Here is a 22529-nt window from a genome sequence, read left to right as displayed (position 1 = left end):
ATGATGCCATGTGGAGACTATGAAAAGCTTGCATGTATGAGGGACATCAGTCCTCCAAGAGACACTCAACTAGAAGCATCCTTAATCTGAGCCATGGGCCATCAAGTGGTTTTCCCGCCTAGGGTTGGTCCCAGAATAAATGGCAGCAGCTCTGAACATGTGCAGAGTAACTTTGCTTCCCTGTTGAGCAATCCCAGATCTGAAAGTAAGAGTTGGAGTTCCTAAATCAGACAGGCTTTAGCCACTTGCCTCTTTTTAAAAATTAACAATGGAACCCTGCCAAGTGTTTCTTGCAACTTGACCTTAAATATGTTTACTGTTAAGTTTGGCTGAATTTGCTGGGATGAACTTCCGTGTCAAGTGTGTGTGGCACCACAGCAAGCTGCTGTGTAAACTTGGATCACGGCAGTCACTTTAACCAGGTGGGAGCCATAAACGACTACACTTATTCTTCTTTTAGCATATATGAGAGTAGTGATGGTATTCTCAGTATTCATCTGTTTTTGAGGGTCGTAGACCACATGAATCCCACACTCTTGAATGTGAGACAAAGAAATACTGGCAAAGGCCATTAAGATGCAGGAGAATTGTCTGAAAATTACACACAGACCTGAGGTTTCTGGTTTTCCTGTTCGTTTCAGAGCTCTGGTGCCCTCTGCTGTCCATATTATCTGTGATTCATAAAGGAAAGGAGCTAGAAGAACTTCAAGGATGCAAACCTTTATATAGACCAGGAAAGGTGAACTCTGGGCTCATCCACACTTCATTTTATCCCTCTGCTTTCCCCCAGGGAAAACCACTCTTTAGCACTCAGTTGGAACAAATGGCAATTTTGGTTCTCTCTGGATTGTTTGCTCCGATTTAGCACTAAAGAGCAAATTTTCACTGGTAAGAGAGTGAGGCAAGCGGAAAACCAGCCATGGGAATTGTACAGACCCTGCTGATCTGCCAGTGGTCCCTTGTCTGCTGAGCAGATCAATGGTCAGTGAGGAAAACAAGATTGCCATTTGTTTCAGTGGTCAAAGGCTCTTTGCCTTAATGGTAGGCAGAAATCAACCAGTGCAGTTTCTTTCCATCACTGCAAGTATCACCTGTTGAATTATGCCTGTAACGTAGCTGCTAAGGCACAGAGCCTCTGGGCATAACAAATGTGGCAACCTTGGATGCAAGTCGATTATAACTCTTTGCAGGTGTCCGTAATGTTTTCCTGGTTAGGTTCAGAAATGAACATGCATGAAGTGTTTTGATTAAATTTCATAATCTCTCTGTACGTGTCTCTTCCTGCCCACTTTAACCAAGTCAGGTGGGAGTTCAGTGAAAACTCAAGCCACCCCACCCCTATGTATATAAAATGGATGCCCTGAAGTACTAACAGCAAATTTGTTCTCCTAATATTATTATTATTCATTGCAGTTGCTAGTTACCCAAAACCAGACGGTCTCTCAGTGACTCACAGCAATTTAAAAACATACATATTTTAAAAACAAAAACACAACACAACTTTATAACAGTACTACATGTTATCCAAATCACAAATCTTCAATTAAGGCATTGCAATCAGAACAGGATATACCATCATATGCCCCAGAGAAAAGGACGGTTTTAATTTGGTGTTGAAAAAATATTAGAAGCAATGGGACAGTAGAATATCCTTTTTAATATGACCATTACAATAAAATAGAAGAACTCTTGTTTAGTATCTGGGAGGCAAGAAAGTATGCAGACAGCAAATCCCAGTGGATTTATTCAGTGCCACTAAAGAGAATGGTCTGGCTGGTCTTGTCCTTCACAAATTCTGCTTTGTTATCTCACCCCATCTAATCTTCCTCCCCAACTCAGTTGTGCTGTGGTGTTTCTTGGAGATTGCAGACACTTCTAAACTTCCAAGTAAGATCTTAGAATCCCTCGGTGGAAAAATACTAGACAGAATTTCAGAGGAAAGCAAATCCTCTTTGTGAAAATATTTGCAAACAGTTCCTCTGGCTGGGTTGCATGCTGGCTCTGTTTTTGTTAATGGTTTATTGAAAATATATAACAACTTATCTCTCCCTATTGAATTTAACAAGCAAAAAACAAGCACAACTCTAAGGGGCAGCAAGTACACCCAGTCAGCTTTCTTAAAGGATTAGATCTTGGGTCTCCCATATCCACATCTAACAGTACCCTCTACTTCGAGAAACTACCAAAGTGACTTGTCTTCATTTTCAATCAGTGCCAACTGCAGGTTTTACAGGTAGCAAAGAAGACTAGACCCAAGGATATACCAGCTTTACAACTGTGTCAGGTAGCCAGAGAAGCAAGAGGAAACCTAAGAACATAGGAAGACCCTTCTAGATCACTGAGTTCAGTATCTTGCTCTTCTTGTATTAGCCAGCCAGATGCTTTGAGACGCCCACAAACAGAATCCAAACACAAGAGCATTTTTCCCTCTTGAATTTCCAACAACTGGTATTCAGGAGCATCCTGTCTCCAACACTGGAAGTCAGACATAGTCATCAGGGGTAGGAGTCAATGATTGCCTTGTCCTCTAAGAATTTGTCTAATCCTCTTTTAAATTTGTTTTATCCTCTTGCTTTTTGTAAACCACTTTGAGGGTTGTTGTTGTTTACAACTAAGCGGTGTATAAATTTTATGAAATAAAACAACTCTATTTTAAAGTTTATGGCCATCACTGCTTCATGTGGCAGTGAGTTCCATAGTTTAACTATGTGCTGTGTGAAGAAGTACTTTTGTTCATCCGTCCTGAATTTTCCAACATTCAGTTTCATTAGACGTGCCTGAGTTCCAGTGTTATGAGAGAGGGAGAAAAATGCTTCTTAACCTACTCTCTTCATACCATGCCTAATTGTGCATACATCTATCATATTGCCTCTTACTTTTCTTTTCTCTAAACTAAAAACCCCTAAGTGCTGTAACTTTTCCTGATAGGGAGTTGCTCCATTCCCTGGCTCATTTGGGTTGCCCTTTTCTAAGCTTTTTCCAAATTCTGCACTCTCCTTTTTAACCCAACTGGGTGCCATGCAGAACTGAGGTCAAGCTGGTGCAGGGAGCAAGGAGAACTGATGCCACTCTGGGTATTTAGTATTCATCTGGAAGGTCTTTGAAGAGGAGGTGGAAACCACATGACATTTTTTCCCTTCCTTCATAATATACAGGCAGAAAAAGTATGTTATATCTCTCCTCTTTTCCAGATATGGAACTGAGGTTGTGCGGGTGTGATTTGTCAAAGGCCACCCACAGAGTTCAAGGGAACCTGAACCCCAAATCCAATGCTCTGTCTGCTAGACCACACAGCCTCTCAGCGCTGGCCCTCCATATAAATTGACCCTGTCAGATTTATAGAGGTAGGATCAAAGAGTACGTTTTTACTTTGAAGTTAGCAGGGACCAGGTACGCTACTACTTAGCACAGGTCACAGAAAATCTCCTACGAAAGATACGACTGTTACACAACTCTCAAAAACAACATTGTGGAGGTAATTCCAGGGTCACTCATGTCAGTGACATCATGGCACTGAAGTTGATGTGGCCGTACCAGTATCATTGGTTGGTGATATACCCCAAGAGAATGCTTCATGCTGGGATTAGGTCTTTGCATAAGACCTCTCCTAAGCATTTACAGCTCCCATCTTCTCTGCTAATGGCTCCCTGCAGAATGATACTTCTTTTCCGTTACTGTCAGTACTTTTTGTTCTGCTAAAAAAATACAGTCGGAGTATTCATCCTACAAGGAAAAAAAGCATTTCCCAGTGCTGCTCTACCATGCTGGGCAGTGTTGATGGCCATGCAATTGTTAAAAGTTGTCAGAACCCTGCAAGTGGTGGGGAGAGGAAGGTGGAAACCTCAGGATGGAAGAATAGCCAGGAGGAATATCCATTGGCTTCAGGAAAGTTACTCTTATCAGTTCCCCCTCTGCAAACATGGCAGCATTAAGGACCTACTGAAGAGGACCTACTGCAAAGATGGATGCTTAAGCTCTCCAGCACTTTGTACACAAGCGACCTATACAACACTTAATGCTACTTTGTTTGTAAATTAGTATTAATGCCAGAGAGAAATCTGCCATCAATTTGGAAGGGGAAATTCTTGAGAATTTCTGTATTCCCAATTATGGATGGTGTTTTTAAAAAGTGGGGATATGAGCACTTTAAAAAATGCAGTTAACTTAATCAAGAGTTAATATTTAAGACTAATAATATGTTAGGGCGTGGGTAGCACTGTGGGTTAAACCACTGTGCCGCTTGGACTTGCCGATTGAAAGGTCAGCGGTTCAAATCCCTGCAACGGGGTGAGCTCCCGTTGCTCGGTCCCTGCTCCTGCCAACCTAGCAGTTCGAAAGCACATCAAAGTGCAAGTAGATAAATAGGTACCACTGCGGCAGGAAGGTAAACGGCATTTCCGTGCGCTGCTCTGGTTTCGCCAGAAGCAGCTTAGTCATGCTGGCCACATGACCCGGAAAAACTGTCTGCGGAAGCGGACAAACGCCAGCTCCCTCAGCCTGTAAAGCGAGATGAGTGCCGCAACCCCAGAGTCGTTCCTGACTGGACTTACCGTAATTGTCAGGGGTCCCTTTACCTTTAATAATATGTTATTGATGGTTGGCTTAAACTATATGAAGCACACTGCCCATGGCTGAACTTACAGATTTGTAAAATTTAGGTAAGGAAGTAAGTGGAGGAAGCATATTAGATCTTTGAATTAGAATTAGACAATACTGTAGTACAAAATAGAAAGTACCTGCATTTCTAAGTAAGGTGTGTGTACATATTAGCTATATTAGTTATAAATGCAAAATGCTGTGCTGGAAATATTGGTATTCCACCCCCTCACTCCCGTGAGCCTATCTTAAGGGAGTGGCACTTCAAATGCCCCATGAACCATGGAGGAATCTCACCCAATGTGAGCCCCAGTTGCCAACAAGACAGACAAGGGTGCAATAACTGTAGGGGCTTCATTGGGGCCTCACCTTCCCTAGGTAACAAAGTCCCATATCCACCCAAGATATCAGAATGATAGCAAGTCTTCCTTCATGACTTCAATATTGCCTTTCTCCATGTTAGGGTCCTTTTCAGACATGGGCATAGCCAGGATTTTTTTTGCGGGGGGCAGACATTATGTTTTGGGGGGCAGAACCAAGTTATCTGCAACACAATTGGTCAGTTAGTTAAAGGTAAAGGTAAAGGTACCCCTGCCCGTACGGGCCAGTCTTGACAGACTCTGGGGTTGTGCGCCCATCTCACTTAAGAGGCCAGGGGCCAGCGCTGTCCGGAGACACTTCCGGGTCACGTGGCCAGCGTGACAAAGCTGCATCTGGCAAGCCAGAGCTGCACACGGAAACGCCGTTTACCTTCCCGCTGGTAAGCGGTCCCTATTTATCTACTTGCACCCGGAGGTGCTTTCGAACTGCTAGGTTGGCAGGCGCTGGGACCGAGCAGCGGGAGCGCACCCCGCCGCAGGGATTCGAACCGCCGACCTTTCAGTCGGCAAGTCCTAGGCGCTGAGGCTTTAACCCACAGCGCCACCTGCGTCCCGGTTAGTTAGTTAGGTATTTCTATTTATTTACTTCTACTGGTGGGGGCAGCTGCCCTTTCTGCACCCCCCTGGCTAGCCCATGTTTCCAGAGACAGCTGCTGTGGACACCCAGAGTACTACAGCATAAACAACAACTCTGCATTCCACAAAGAGCATACTGAGACTGTGGCCTTATTTATTTTTGTAGTGGATAGCTTTGTATGGGGGGGGGGAGGAACTGCTGTGAGATAAACAGCAGCATTCTTTAGCAAGCTGGGGGGGCAGGATAAATAGTTTGCTCACCTCCTCTCCTAATGCATTGTTCTTTATAAAAACATATCACTGCAGTTCCTTACAGACCTTGATTACAGACCCCACCTCCCCGTCCCCAGCTCTTTAAAGACAACTTTTGATCGCGTTGCCAATTTGCTGCCAGTGGCTTACCCTTCATATAAGTTTATTGAGGGAAACATTTTGACACATTCCTTAATCCAGCAACATTCCTGTGGTTTGCAGCCTCTGATCTTTCCTCTCTTTTGTCTCATTTTTCAGTCTTTCCTTTCATTCTCTAATTTCCAGGCAAAAAACCCTATCCCTGGTGCCCACCCACCTTGCTTGCTGAACTCATGTCTACAAGTTGCCTAAGAGTCTGGCCTTTGGCCATGTCATCCTGAACCTTCCTTGCTCCTTTTCTGGGTGCTCCCCAAGGATTCCTGCTGTTGCATTTAACAGCCGTAGGACTAGCAGAAATTCAGCCAATGATGCTTCGCTTTTGTCAGCATCCACAAAGATGAGGTAGCAGAAGGAACTCAGCTGCTGGGTTTTTGCTGGACATACCCCTGTTATAAGGCACTGGGATCCTACTGGGTGGGAGAAAGGGGATGCTTTCATTGGATGTCTCTGGTTATTCCTTTATTTTCTATTTGGTTGATTTCCCTCCTCTTCAGGGCAGTGTTTGTACTCACCCCTCTTTTATCCCCAGAAGACTTCTGTACGGTAGGTTAGTTTGAGATATTATTTATTTATTGAAACAGTTCATGTACCACTTTAACTACAGGAGTCTCTAAGCAGTTTACAAACGTACAATACCAAAAATTTAAAACCAGTTAAAACTATAATTAAAATGCTGCTGGAACAAGAAAGCATTCAGCAGGCACTGAAAGTTCGGTGGGGAGGGGAGATGCCTGGCCTCAAGTGGAAATTGAACCCACAGTATAAATGCACAGCTCTTCGTAGATACGAGTCCTGCATCCACAAACAGCTGTTCCCCAGAAGACCTCAGTGAGTGAGTGGGCAGGGATATAAGGGATTAAGCAGTCCTTGAGGTAGAGACTGGTCCAGACTCCGAGGGTGGCATTCAACTGTGTTTTACTTAGTTGTATAGCCATTGAAATTAATGCCCCTAAATTAGTTGTTTGTTGATTTCAATGGGTATACTCTGAGAAAACGTAGTTGAATAGTACCCCAAGGTCACACACAATGAGCTTCATATCTGAGCAGGAATTTGAATCCGGGGTGCCCCCTCCCTAGCCAGTCCAGCACTCTAACCACTACACCACTGTATCTGAAGAAGTGTGCATGCACACGAAAGCTCATACCAAGAACTGACTTAGTTGGTCTTTAAGGTGCTACTGGAAGGAATTTTTTTTGTTTTCACTACACCACACTTTATGTTGCCTATCTTGGGAGGAACACACCTTCTGATCACACTGTAACAGTGTCAGATGCAAATTCATGCTGCTAGGGCTGGTACCTTTTTCTTTTTTTAAAGGCAAACAGAACAGTTACTCCAGCTGCCCAACAGTAAATAAGCAGGCAAACCAGTTTCTGACACAGCTAGAGTGAGGAAAAAAGCTTCTCCTACTGATTTTCTAGCAGTTGTACACTTAAAAAGCCATATACAGTGGTACCTCGGGTTACATATGCTTCAGGTTACAGACTCCGCTAACCCAGAAACCGCTAACCCAGAAATAGTGCTTCAGGTTAAGAACTTTGCTTCAGGATGAGAACAGAAATCATGCTCCGGTGGTGCGGCAGCAGCGGGAGGCCCCATTAGCTAAAGTGGTGCTTCAGGTTAAGAACAGTTTCAGGTTAAGAATGGACCTCCGGAACGAATTAAGTACTTAACCCAAGGTACCACTGTACAGTGGTACCTCGAGTTACAAATGTCTGGGTTACAAATGCTTCAGTTACAAACTCCACTAACCTGGAAGAGTTACCTCAGGTTGAGAACTTTGCCCCAGGATGAGAACGGAAATCATGTGCCGGCGATGCAGAGGCAGCAAGAGGCCCCATTAGCGAAAGCATGCCTCTAGTTAAGAACAGTTTCAGGTTAAGAACAGACCTCTGGGATGAATCAAGTTCGTAACTAGAAGTACCACTGTACATTAAAAAGAGTTGATCCATTTTAAAGATCTGCTGCTTTACTCAGGCAAACCTACTTGTGACCATTCCCTGAGATTTATCCATGTATAACGTACTTGATCTATATTTGCTATTATACTCATATATTGACACTCATATTTTTCATAAGCTGAAATGCATTCACTGCTCTTCTGTAAAATAAATCTTTCTGAACAGATTTTTGTCTCTTGGGCCCTCTCAGGTCACCACCATTCTGCCCCCTGTGTAAATTAAGAACTTAGTTTTCATGTTCTGCTTCGTTTTGTTTTAATCATTTTAATGAAAGCCATCTTTATGACTTGACTCCATGGCTCTATCAATACGTAATTTCCATATAATAAATATTCTAATAATGCAGTACTGTAAATGGGATACTTGTGCCAAAGCACATACATCTCTTAGATAGAAACTAGATTCATCTTGGCAGATTCATCTTGCCATTCATGCTGGGGTTTGGACAAAGGAACCCGGCAGCACAAAGAACGCCAGACACAGCCCACACACATTGAAGATTAGTGTGGGCTTTTTATCTAGAGCTACAGGGCTGCTGGATTTTATATTTTTTTTAAATGAGGAATTAACCGTTGTGTCTTTTTTTCCCATCACAGCAACCCTAGGTGTAACCCGAAACCAACATAGCACCTAATCTATTAAGTCTGCTCCTTCTTCCCACACTCCTTCTTAAGACTGATGCCAGTACGGACTTTATTACTTTAACACCCACAACTTTTTCCTCCCACCCACCCCTGCCTTTCCCCATTCTCTTAACCTGATGAAGAACTTCAGAGAAGTGAAAAGCTTCCTCGCTATTTGGCGGCAATTTATGGGTGTAATAAAGACACTGACCAACTGTGGATTCTTGATTCCCCCCCCCCTCCTCTTATGTATAGCAGAGGGAACTTCTTCTCTTCAAAGAGGTGCAATTTGCACCTGTCCAGCACAGTGGCAACTGACACCAGTTCTCCCTAGTTTTCAACACATCTGATGGCTTCACCACATTCCTGTCTCCTTTGAGTGAACACACTACCATGATCTGTGCTGAAGCACACAGCAGAGTCAAAAACTAGCACTAGGCCTGGAGAAAACAGGAGGGCAGAAGGAGAAAGGGGTGGTGTCCTTCAAACCCAGGACAGAATTGCAGCTGCAAAGTTCTCCACAAGACAGCAGGAATAGTAGCAAATGGAAGATTGCAAAGTGACATCATGCCCTGCTGCCAGACGTGCCACTTTTATGTTCTGGCAGCTGCATCTTTAACACAGACATAAATCACAGCAATCCGGTTAACAGGTGAAATTTTTTTCTTGGCTTGAAAATGCCATAGCAAGAAAAATATTCAGTTCTGCCTCTCTGCATGGAAGAGTCTTACTCCAGTTCTGCCCAACACAAATCCACTGTCTGTCCACACTACCATAGATTAACTGATGCTGGTCCATGCTTGATTCATTTCTGTGAATGTTCACATCAGATAGTCAGTGGGTTTTTGGTGGGGGGTTTTTTACCTTCCCCATAGTCAATGTCATTTGTGCATGCTCACTGGCCAAAGCATTGGCTTACGCAGAGGTGTTCATGCCCTCCCAGGAAACATGTATGCCACCTTGAGGAAATTTAATAAATTAATACATTAATAAACATCCTAAAGAAGAGTTCTGGGAAGCACTTTGTGACTTGTTTAACTGTCCACTGTACATCTGCAAGGGAGGAGGGATGGAAAGAAAATGAGAACAGTTAGAGGCCACACACCTTTCGCTGCAGCGCAGAACCAAGTGGGTCAGCAGGCAACCAAAGCAAACAAGCCATGGTCCAGTTTACTTCGACTGCAACTCTAACCCCACTTACACTGGAGTAAAAGGTAAGGTAAAGGATCCCTGGATGGTTAAGTCCAGTCAAAGGTGACTATGGGGTGCAGCGCTCATCTTGCTTTTCAGGCTGAGGGAGCCGGCGTTACTGGTGCACGGAGGACCGTGATGAGTGCCAGAGCACATGGAAATGCCATTTACCTTCCCGCTGCAGTGGTACCTCTTTATCTACTTACAATAGCGTGCTTTCAAACTGCTAGTTTGGCAGAAGCTGGGACGAAGCAACAGGAGCTCACCCCTTCATGCAGATTCAAACTTACTAAACTCAGTGGGATTTCCTTCTGAGAAGACAAGGTTAGAGTCGCACTGTTAGATGCTAAGGAGCTGTACTGCTGCATTGCAAAAGTGTCCAAGGGAGAAGGGTGGAGGGAAGAAAACCAGAAGGTGTTGGCTCCACCTATCCTTAGCTGCACTGGTGCCCCATGAGGACCAGTAGTGACCAGCTGCCACAAGCAGCTTCATCTGTTTGACATTTGCCTGCAAAGCTTCTCTCACTACTTCATCCTTCTGAGTGAAGTTATGTAGCTATGCAACAGCAAAAGAGCTTTGCCCTGTATTGAACCCGACCAACCACCATAGCAGCAAGTGAAGAGCTGAGTCACAGGTGCTTGATGAACTGTTGCTGCAATTTAAGTTGCTGTCAGCTCTCTCAGCAATGTATTAATTACATCTCCCACACATTGATTAATGAACAGTTCGTCTTGAGTCAGCCTTGGATAGGAAAAGTGTGGAAACGCCTGGAATATTTCTTGGGCATAAACACAGAATGATCAGAAAGTAGATACACTTGGTTTCCCTAATAAATGTGATGAGGGACTATTACCCTTTCCAAGGAAGAAGATTCTGTAGAAGATCTGAATGAGAGAAAAACAGTATGTGTGAGCAGACTTTTCTCCCTGTGCTTCCTCAGACTCAATGCATACCTGCAGCACTGGAAATTGGGCATTTTTGCACAATGCACACAAGCATCCTGTGATGGCATTGCATATGTCCTTCTACCCAAGAGGTGCAATTGGATTTCTCTGTCCTCTAGTTAGCATTCATCAAGCATCAGGATTGCTCTGCCAGAGGCATTTGCAGCTATTTATAACTTGCGGAGCTCAGGCTTTGCCCTGCACATCTCAGTAAATAACATGGTGTGAACCTCTTTCGGATCAATCTACCTCTCTCCTTGCAAAACTAATGTTAATAAGAAAGCCACAGAGCCAGCCAAGCTCTTGAGGGGAAAGAGATAAATCTCTTGGGATTCAGTCTCATTAGAAGGCTGGGAAGGCTGTTCCTTGATGGACAGACCAGGAGAACTTTGGTAGCCTGCTCTTTCTGCATATGCTGCTAATACCCCTGGAGGTGCACTCCACCTTAACAAAGTTCTGATCCTTGTAGCACTTTACCACAAATCCTATCTGCAAATGCTGACAATTAATTGCACAATATAGACTAACAAAATGGAGAGGGAAATCCCCACAGAAATTAAACTGCAAATAAAACCAAACCAAATCACTACAAACGAAACCATCTCTCCTTCCCCAGACAGGTTTTCTTTCTTTCTTTTTCTATTTTAAAATTTACTGTGCTTTTTTATTTAAGTGGATGGATGTCCATTTAATTTAATATAATAAACACAGTGGATGTAAGTAAGGGAGAGAGAATGAGTGTGAGAGAAGGGCAAAAAAAGGGGGAGGGTGTCTGATTCAGCATTCAATTTGTCTTTCAATCTGTCATTTGCATTTCAAAAAGAGAGGGAGGCTGGCTTTTCCCCTAGCTTAGGGGGAATGCGCTGTGACTCTGGGTTGTTGGTTTTTGGAACTTCTTGAATACTTCTCTAATTTTTCAACAAGAGGAGAATCCAGCCTGCGTTCTTCTGCCTTGGCATTCCATCAGGAGACCTGGGTTTTCCTCTCCTGAATGCGGAGTGTGCAGCCCTGATGATGCTGACAGACCCTGCACTGATGCAAGTAAAGGGAGAATGGCACCCTGGAGCTTCATGCCAGCAGACGGGTCCCATTGTCAGGACTGTAGCTTGGTGCTAATGAGAAGAGTCACTGGCGCCGAGGTTGCGTCCTCCTGGGGACAAGGTCCTTTCAGGACAAAGGGAAGCATTTCATTATGTGCAGATAAATAGAAATGGATGAGAAGAGATGCTTTGCTCTTCTGGGGTGTGGGAAGGAAGATGACAAAATAACAGTTTTGCTAAGCAGAACCGTTATTTTAAAAAAAAACTAATAATGTCTTATCAGCCAAGGCAACACAGTATTAACACAGCAACCTATTGCATCATATATGAAATAAAAATGGGCACGACAGAGGCAGGATTGCCAATGTTGTTTTTAAAAAATGGAAATCTGACATCTAGCCTATTTTTCTCTAGAAAAAGGTGCCGGAACTCACCACGAACACCTCCTTTGTTCTATTATAAGGGCAATGGTGCCCACCTGAGAGATGCCAGAACTGAGTTCCAGTGAATTCCAGCTGAAAAAAATTCCCTGGCAGGGCCACACAGGAAGTAGGTATGAGAACAATGTCTACTGCCACCATTTTGCTTTGTCAGTTGACTAGCATGGTTGGCTTTTATACATGGATTGCAGTGAGGTGCCATCTTATTTCTCACCCCAGGCAGCCAAGTGTCTTGAGCTGGCTGGCCCTGCCTTAGTGTGTGGGCTCCATAGTTCCTCCAAACATGTACATTAGGTAAAAATGCTGCTGCTAACTTTTCTAAAAACAAACAAAAAACCTCTGGCTTTACTCAAAGAATCATCTGGCATTACTCAACTCCCTACCCTCCACCCTCTTATCACGAGTCTGTGATAAGTTGACCACTTTTTGAACCTCCCTCATCTGTCTGTTCTGCCATGCACACATCAAGTTGATTTCAGGTTCAGCCTAGAGTCCCTCTTAAGCCACATTCATAACATAGATTTAAAGCACTATGGTACCACTTTGAACAGTCATGGTTTCCCCCAAAGAATTCTAGAAGCTGTTGGGTGCTCTTAAGTGTGCTAAGAGTTGTTAGGAGACCATTCACCTCACAGAGCTACGATTCCCAGAGTTCCCTGTGAAGAGCAAACACTTTTTTTTAAACCACCCTGGAAATTGTAGCTCTGTGAGGAGAATAGAGGTCTCCTAATAACTTTTCGTGGGACGCAGGTGGCGCTGTGGGCTAAAGCCTCAGCGCCTAGGACTTGCCGATCGAAAGGTCGACGGTTCGAATCCCTGCGGCGGGGTGCGCTCCCGCTGCTCGGTCCCAGCGCCTGCCAACCTAGCAGTTCGAAAGCACCTCCGGGTGCAAGTAGATAAATAGGGACCGCTTACCAGCGGGAAGGTAAACGGCGTTTCCGTGTGCGGCTCTGGCTCGCCAGAGCAGCGATGTCACGCTGGCCACGTGACCCGGAAGTGTCTCCGGACAGCGCTGGCCCCTGGCCTCTTGAGTGAGATGGGCGCACAACCCCAGAGTCTGTCAAGACTGGCCCGTACGGGCAGGGGTACCTTTACCTTTAATAACTTTTCAGCACCCTTAATAAAGTACAGTTCCCAAGATTCTTCAGGGGGGAAAGCCATGATTATTTAAATTGGTATAATGGTGCTTTAAATGTACAGTGTGAATGTAGCCATATTATCACAGATGTGTGAACTGGCCTTGTTATGAATACAGTGAATCTTTGCCTCACATCCACTTTCATAAGAACTGAAGAAGAATTCTGTTGAATCTGAATAAAGGCCTGTTCTGTCAAACATGCTGCTTCACGTGTGGCCAACAAGAGGTCCCTGGAAAACTCATAATTGACAACTGACGGCAATAGTCCTCTCTCAGTGTTCTTCCTTATTATTCAGTTGCATACAGTCTGGAATGCCTAACAGCTAACAATCTCTCCAGACTCTTGGATTGTGATTCAGGGAGAACACTGTCTCATCTGCATCTTTTCAAAACTCCTTCCTGAGAAAATGGATAATGAATGTTTCTTCCACCCCCTACTCCTTGGTGCCATCCAGGGTTATTCAATGTTTGTTCATTCGTGTTAACAAATCCACTGAAACTAACATGCATTTAATTCACCCAGTGACAAAATGCCAGGGAAATGAGTCCACCGTGTTCCCAACTGGTAAGCTGTTGTTGACCTGGGAGAGGCAATCCACAGATCTTCCCAGGATATGTTTAGAGAAGGCATCTAATTAGTTTCACATACGACTTAGCAAATTAGAAGCCCAAGCACCCAGCACCAGCCCTAATCCACTGTCCTTTTGCAAACACTGCTGCCATTTCCTTCTTGCTACCTCACAGACCTTTTCAGCTTGAATAATTAGTTGACATTTCCCTCCCCTTCCCTTTGATTCTGCTTGTGACCAGCACAGCTTAGAAGCTCATCATTCCTCTTGTGATAAGCAAAAACTGTGCCTGCTCAGAACATACAGCTCAGTCCTATGGAAATTTTCTCAGGAGGGAAATCCCACTGAGTTCTCAGATGGAAAGTCCCACTGAGGACTAGGTGCCAAGTAACTATGTTTAGGATTGCAACCTTTGAGAATACGTAATTGTCTTGGGCAAGGATGGAGAACCTGATGCCTTCCAGATATATCCAGTTGGATGTAACTCCAATAATTCCCAACCATTTGCCACGCAGGCTGGGCTGATGGAGTCAAACAACTGGAGGACCAAAAAACCCCCAGCAACTGGAGGCCCGGGGATTCCCTGTCTCTGGTCCACAGACAAACCAAAGCTCCTCTGAAACTGATGCTCATTCAAGGGGTGCTATAAGGTGTGGTGTTGGCAATATCCTTTCATTCTGAGCACTCATGTTTCTTGGCACTTTAGAAAAGCTTAAGGCACATTAATGTGATAGAATTTTAATTTCCTTTGGTTTCATTCAGAGAATTATCAAGATAGGATGTATCATTCAAGTCCAAAGTGGGCTGTAGGGCGATCAGGAACTGCATCTCTGGATGAATCGCAAGAGACCAACCACGGTTTCCGACTTCTAGTTGTCTAAAGATCACAGCCACTAAAAAGCTTTCCCCCTAAATTAGGTTGCAGATGAATAGTGGGTTTTTGCTTGATCGGACTTGGTCTTAGTATGGATCACAAATTCCTGGGCTGAGCATGTGCTCAGAGGCATCCTGCTCTTCCAACTTTAGTACATGTTCACCTGCCTGAGCCATTATTTTGCACCTGGCTCAGGTTGATGGATCTTGGGGTTCTAGAAAAAAAATGAAACAGGCCTGAAATCTGCCTACTCCTTTGAAGGACCTCAAGGATCAACTCCAGGTGTCCTGTCCTATACTTTTGAGACGCCTAAACCTAAAGGACTGCAGCATCCTTTTTTTATCCTGCTGCTACGAAGACATCTTTTCTGGTGCTTAAGGAGATGGCTCTCTAAAATCTCCAGTAGATTAAATGTCTGAGAGCATGTCACACCAGGTGTGAAAACAGAGGCCATGTCTGCTGTCAGTTGATTTAAACCAAAGCAGAACAGGTGGGGAATTAATAATGAATAATGATGTTGCCAGTTGCAGAGCAAACCTCTTTTGCCCTTTATCCATCTGAGGTGTTGGGTTAAGATCAGACAGATATACCAGCTGCAGCAGCACACTGTGGAGATTTATTTTATTTTATTTTTTGGTGGCAAAAACAAACAGACCGTGATACTTTCCCCCTTGCTCTGAATTGTGGTTCAGGAGATGGAAACTAGCAAAGCTAACTTCTGCTTCCACTGGCTGTTTCAGTGTCTCAGTTGGTTTGTTGGACTGACTGAGCTGGAAAACCCAATTAAAGCAGCTCTCATCAAGCTAACTGATGCTCATGGGGATTTGGTATGTCAGAAAACTTATTTATAAAAGGGAAATCAGGTCCTGTTTTCTCAGCCCACTGTCTACTTACTCCTGTCACTTCACCTTCTGGATTCCCAATTAGAGCATGTGCTCCACAGAAGCAGTTAGAAATTAATGCTGCCACAGTCTGCTTCTTTAGGCAGTCATGAGCTCCAAGAGGACTAGCAACTTAGTGCTAGTCCACAAGCACTGGATATTGAAAAACAACACAGCATTGATTGGGTAGGGATTATTATTATTATTATTATTATTATCATTATTATTATTATTATTATTATTATTATTTTATTTGTTTATTCCCCACCCATCTGGCTGGGTTTCCCCAGCTACTCTGGGCTGCTTCCAACAGAATATTAAAAACACAATAAAACATCAAACATTAAAAACTTCTCTAAACAGGGCTGCCTTCAGATGTCTTCTAAAAGTCAGGTAGTTGTTTATTCACTTGACATCTGATGGGAGGGATTCCACAGGAATCCACAGGTTCCACAGGGCGGGTGCCACTGCTGAGAAGGCCCTCTGCCTGGTTCCCTGTAACTTTGCTTCTCAAAGTAAGGTAACTGCCAGAAGGCTCTCGGAGCTGGACCTCAGTGTCTGGGCTGAATGATGGGGGTGGAGACGCTCCTTCAGGTGTACTGGGCCAAGGCTGTTTAGGGCTTTAAAGGTCATCACCAACACTTTGAATTGTGCTCAGAAACATACTGGGAGCCAACGTAGGTCTTTCAAGAGCAGTGTTATATGGTCTCAGCAGCTGCTCCCAGTCACCAGTCTAGCTGCTGCATTCTGGATTAATTGTAGTTTCTGGGTAGCCTTCAAACGTAGCCCCACATAGAGCGCATTACAGTAGTCCAAGCGGGATATAGACAGTGTAGTGGAGGGAGTATGTAGAGAAGTCCAGCTCCGGGGGGCTTTCCCCCCCAGAGCTGGTGTGATATAATCAACTGGTACATTGTGGAAGTTGATGGAATCTTCTTGCTCTGGTAACTGAATGAGGCGATAACAAGGCTTTCAAGTTTGTGACAGTTTAGCATGGTGAAAGTCAGAGGCTGAGGAAGATCATCAAGCAGAGGCTGGATAATTCTTTCCTGTACTTCAGTGGGATTCCTATATCACATTTAAATGGCAATACTTCTTTGCAAGTTGTTGTGCATTTCTACATAAAAGGCTAAAGTTGGCTGAAGATCTTTTTTTAAAAAAATAATATTTATTAAGGTTTTAAAGGTTACAAAAAGAAAAAGTAAAAACACCATATTAAACAAATACAATACAACACATCACAATAAGGGGGGGGGGGGAGAAAGAAAAAGAAAAAGAAAACAGAAAAATAAAATCCATTAAAAAAAACAAAAACACGGCGAATCTTCCCATAACTTATCTTTCATTTGCTTATTTCCTTGACCTCCTCACACCTCCCTTTTTTGTATTCTAGTTCAGTTAACTATTTCAGCAAATCCTTTCCATCTTTTCCAATTTTTGTCCTGTAATTTATCTTAATATAATGTAACTTTACTTTCCCTCCTTTCACCAATTACGGTAACAGTCTGTTTTTTCCTAATCCTTTATGGCATTTCTGCTAAAACCACATAAGTTCATTCCCACATCCTTCTAACATTCATTAATTTTACAATGTTTCTGTAAATAGTCTTTAAATTTCTTCAAATCTTCCTCCACCGACTCTTCTCCCTGGTCTCGGATTCTGCCGGTCATTTCTGCCAGTTCCATATAGTCCATCACCTTCATCTGACATTCTTCCCAGGTGGGTAGATCTTGTGTCTTCCAGTACTTTGCAATAAGTATTCTTGCTGCTGTTGTAGCATACATAAAGAAAATTCTATCCTTCTTTGGCACCAATTGGCCGACCATGCCCAGGAGAAAGGCCTCTGGTTTCTTCAGAAAGGTATATTTAAATACCTTTTTCATTTTATTATAGATCATCTCCCAGAAAGTCTTAATCCTTGGGCACGTCCACCAAAGGTGAAAGAATGTACCTTCAGTCTCTTTGCAAGGCAAGTAATTTGTGCCCCCTAACCCGTGGATTTGCGCCCCCTAACCCTAACCCCCAGATGTTGCGACCGGTGCGACCGGCCCCCCCTGCACCCCCCACGCTACGCCACTGACCTTCACTGCTGCCCTGCTCCTTCCCAGTGACCACAATCCTGCCATTGCTGGTTGGACATCACTGGCTCTGCCTCCACCCCATGAGTTGCTGATCCTGGTGCCAGGATGGTGTAGCAGTTAGAGTGCTGGACTAGGACCTGGGAGACTAGGGTTCAAACCCCCGCTCAGCCATGAAGCTCACTGGGTTACCTTGGGCCAATCCCTCGGCCTAACCTACCTGACAGGGTTGTTGTAGAGATTAAATGCTGCTGACAGCCTAGAGAACTCAGTTGATTAGAGCCTAGTGCTGACAATGTCAAGTTTGCAGGTTTGATCCCCCTATGGGGTAGCTGCATATTCCTGACTTAGCCTCAGGGTCCCTTCCAACTCTACAGTTCTATGATTCTCATAATGATGGTTATTTTGCTAATAAATAACAATGAAACGGATCCACCATGTATCACAGGAAAATTACATGGGAAGGCAATTCTAACTTAGTCAAAGCTATCAAATCTCCAGGTGAAGACTGGATTCTTCACTCTGGAACTGGATTGAGTCCTACTGTCCACTTCTGATTAAGGGATGCAGGGGGGGCTCCTAGTTATCCACCGTTGCTTGAACTGCAAATATCCTGAACTAAGCTTTCAGTTGTTGTTTGCGAGAAACTCCACAAGATGTCCTCAGAGCTTCACAAGAATGCCACCTCAGAGACACATTAGTTTCTTACAGCCCTGGATATTTTTAGCTACCAGTCTGAATTTGGGGTGGGGGGTGGGGGACAATGAAAAATCTCCATTTGGGTTCTGGTTAGTTTATGTATTTGTTTCTTTAGCAATTGTGAAGTTCAGGCTATAAAGCTGCAATAGAAATGAGGAGGCACTGAAACAGGGCTGGAGGGCCTGATGTTCCTGGACTACAACTCCCATCATCCCTGACTGTTGGCCAAGTTGCCTGGGGCTGATGAGAGTTGGAGCTCAGCAACATCTTGGGGAGCAGGGCAAATGTCCCTATTTTCCAGGGACAGTCCTGGATTTGCAGAAACCATCCCTGTTTCTGATTTGATCCTGAATGTCCCGCTTTCCCTTTGTTGTTGTTTAGTCGTTTAGTCGTGTCCGACTCTTTGTGACCCCATGGACCAGAGAACGCCAGGCACCTCTGTCCTCCACTGCCTCCCGCAGTTTGGTCAAACTCATGCTGGTTCCCTTAGGATGTCCCTATTTCCATCAGATAAATGTTGGAGCGTATGGAGTTATGCGACCCCCAAGCCAAGGCGTTAAGGAACTATACAACCTTTCGAAGACATCTGAAGGCAGCCTTATATAGGGAAGTTTTTTAATGCTTAATGTTTTGTTGTGTTTTTATATACAATGGTACCTCGGGTTAGGGACGCAGGTGGCGCTGTGGGTTAAAGCCTCAGCGCCTAGGACTTGCCGATCGAAAGGTCGGCGGTTCGAATCCCTGCGGCGGGGTGCGCTCCCGCTGCTCGGTCCCAGCGCCTGCCAACCTAGCAGTTCGAAAGCACCTCCGGGTGCAAGTAGATAAATAGGGACCGCTTACCAGCGGGAAGGTAAATGGCGTTTCCGTGTGCAGATCTGGCTCGCCAGATGCAGCTTTGTCACGCTGGCCACGTGACCCGGAAGTGTCTGCGGACAGCGCTGGCCCCTGGCCTCTTGAGTGAGATGGGCGCACAACCCCAGAGTCTGTCAAGACTGGCCCGTACGGGCAGGGGTACCTTTACCTTTACCTTACCTCGGGTTAAGTACTTAATTTGTTTCGGAGGTCCGTTCTTAACCTGAAACTGTTCTTAACCTGAAGCACCACTTTAGCTAATGGGGCCTCCTGCTGCTGCGGCGCCGCCAGAGCCCAATTTCTGTTCTTATCCTGAAGCAAAGTTCTGGCTTAGTGGAGTGTGTAACCTGAAGTGTATGTAACCTGAAGCGTATGTAACCCAAGGTACCACTGTATGTTGGAAGCTGCCCAGAGTGGTTGGGGCAACCCAGTAAGATGTGTGTGGGGGGGGTACAAATAATAAAATTATTATTATGGAATAGGATTTCATTAGAGAAATGTTGGAGGATATGCAAATGTTCCCCATCCCTCTACTAAACTAGTAGCTTGCAATATAGAAATTCTAATTCCTCAAACTTACAGCAATATTTAGAGTCTTGCAAGCCTTGAGTCAGTTCCTCCAGACTTGGGAAGGTTTCTCTTTCCAGCCCAACTATGCAAGTTGTCGTCCCATGATAGGCTTTTCGATCTCCTTGTTGAGGCCAAATCCGCCATCTGCAATTTTCCTCTGCTATTGCCTAGAATTACTGCTCCATCTTGCTTCCATAATTTTAATTTACCTTTGGGGGATGGGGAGTATTGCATAGTCTGTTTGTTTGTTTGTCTACTACATTTCTGTACAGCCCAATAGGCAACGCTCCAGTGCCACTCACCTATAGCCAAAAGGTACATTATGGAACAGGAGACAATCTCAGAGTAGTCTTTGTGTGGAGGGTCAGCTGAGTAACTATACAAAGCACAGCTAATGAGTAGCTGAAGGGCTGAAACAATGCCTTATTTGCACCGCTCACTCAATACCTGTTCCTGCCTCAGGCACAGAACAACGTCCCCCTCCCCTCAGCCATGGCTGGATTGTCTGTTGAATCTTACTTCAAGACAGAACAGTATCCTTTATCACACCTGCGGGTAACAGGAAACAGACTAGTTTAGGAGTTGGTCCTAGAAAACCCTGGTGGTGCTTCACTGCTCTCTGAAGCAAATGGGGCTATGTGGGGCATCATCAGTTTATCCACAGCTAAAATCTGTTAAGGTCTTAGTTGGTACCTTCAGCAGACTGCAGAAATATAGCAGGATCATAGTGCAACCAACATGTGCATGTGCAGTATAAAAAAACACAATATTCTCACACTGAGTTGTGTCCAACATACTCAGGGTAGATCCATTTAAATTAATGGGCCTAAGTTAGTTGTTTCAATTCATTTCAGTGGGTATACCCTGTGTAGGATTAACATTGGATACAAACCGCTAATATTCACACACCCCTCCAACATTTTGGTAGGGAAATTTTCTTCTGTACAAAGCATCCTTTAATCTTCTTTCTCCAAGATAAGTATATCTGATATTTCCTCCCATCTCTCCCTCTGTTTGGGGTGCTATTGAATCGCAGCAGGAAAGCAGAGGGATGGCTTGCTTGCTGGGGAGTTCTGTGCCACGGGAATAGGTTTTTCAGAGGTATTCGCTGCCAGCATTTGCATCACCTGCCAGTTCAGGATGGGCAGAGGATTAGCACAGATGGTTCTATCAGTGCACCAGAGGAAAGCCGGCCTTTGTATGCCACATCAGAAGCTCTCACTACAGCTCCTGCCATATTAGAAACACGGATTAAAAGCAACAGCATTCTAAAGGCGGCAAGAGGCTTAGACCATTTACACTCCAGATCGGTTCTTGCTAAGCCACCGCGCAGCTTCCTCCACCCCTTTCACCTCCGCAACTTGTTCTGAACAACATGGGCTGAGACTGCAGTGTGCTAAATCCTATTTTCCTTCTAGACCAAGTGACTTTACTATTACATGTACAACATGATAAGAAGACTGAATGCTGCCACTTGGGAAAGCATGAAGGTTTTTCCCCTGTGCCAATGATATGGTTACACAACACATTTTTTTGTTAACTTACTTCTCGGCTATGTGTACTCCCTGGGGTACATATGCATCTGGTCCCCATTATCATACATGGCACAATTCAAACACAGTTAAGCACTTATAAGTCCCATTTATTTCAATGCAAGATTTAAGCATGTGATTATTTTTACATTTGAAACTAGTGGGAGTTCCAAGTGTGTAATTTTGGCAGAAGTAAGCACACTAGACCAGTGTTATCACCTGCAGGATGGGATGTAGCTTCTGCATTATAGAGACTAGGGGTTGTAACTATTTGAAGCTACTCTTATTCCGCTACTCTCTTCTGCAGTCAGCTGGCAAATGGCTTAATAAAACAGCAGCAGCAGTTGATTGACAGGTGGGTGACCCCACTAATCTGTAAATTGATTCACAGCATTTGGGAGAGGTAAGAATCTGGCCTACCAGCCAGATCCAGTTCCCAAGATTTCCTGGATCCAAAGATGTGGTTCTCCTACGAAGATTTTCAAAGCATAGGGAATCTGAGGATTTAGGAAGGGAAAAGGGGCTCACAATCCACATTAAGCTGAAGTATGGATGGGGCAAGAGGGTGAAACAGTTGTCCCACCCTACACCCACAACCCCTCCCCCTCCCCATGGTACTGGCAAAGAGAAACTGGTTGGGGGAACCATTTCCCAAAGTTTTCACCCTCTTGCCTGAGAGGAGGAAAGGGGTTCCGAAAGCAGCAAGCCAGAAGTTCACACAATCGCTTACTAAAGTGAAATGAAGAGTTGGCACGGAAAGAGAAACTGCCAAAAGAGAATCAGGAACAAAACCAGAGCAAGGTGCCTACACAACATTGTAGGATGCAGCAGCATTGGCACACATTGCATTGCCGTCTCAGACTTTCCATGAGTCAAAAATCCAGGACAACACCGGGATGAGAAGGATATCATGTGGACACCCCTAAATTAATGGGGAGAGAAACTGGTGCAAATCCACATTTTGCGCCTGGGTGGACAAGCCTGACATTGCATCAAGTAAATGTCACCCTAGATGTTCTAGTCCATTTCCTCGTCTCTTTCCTTATCACAAAAAGTCCAGTGTTTTAGGAAGAAGTGGGCTTGTTGCACAAGAGCAACCAGTCAGCTGTAATTTGTCTGAATGCGACTGAAACCCACCTGAAAATAGTGACAGTCTGGAAATACCCTTTCCA

Source organism: Podarcis gaigeae (genome assembly GCF_964106915.1).
Source record: "Podarcis gaigeae genome assembly, chromosome: 6".
Classification (NCBI taxonomy): Eukaryota; Metazoa; Chordata; class Lepidosauria; order Squamata; family Lacertidae; genus Podarcis; species Podarcis gaigeae.
Note: the sequence above shows the minus strand (reverse complement) of the source record.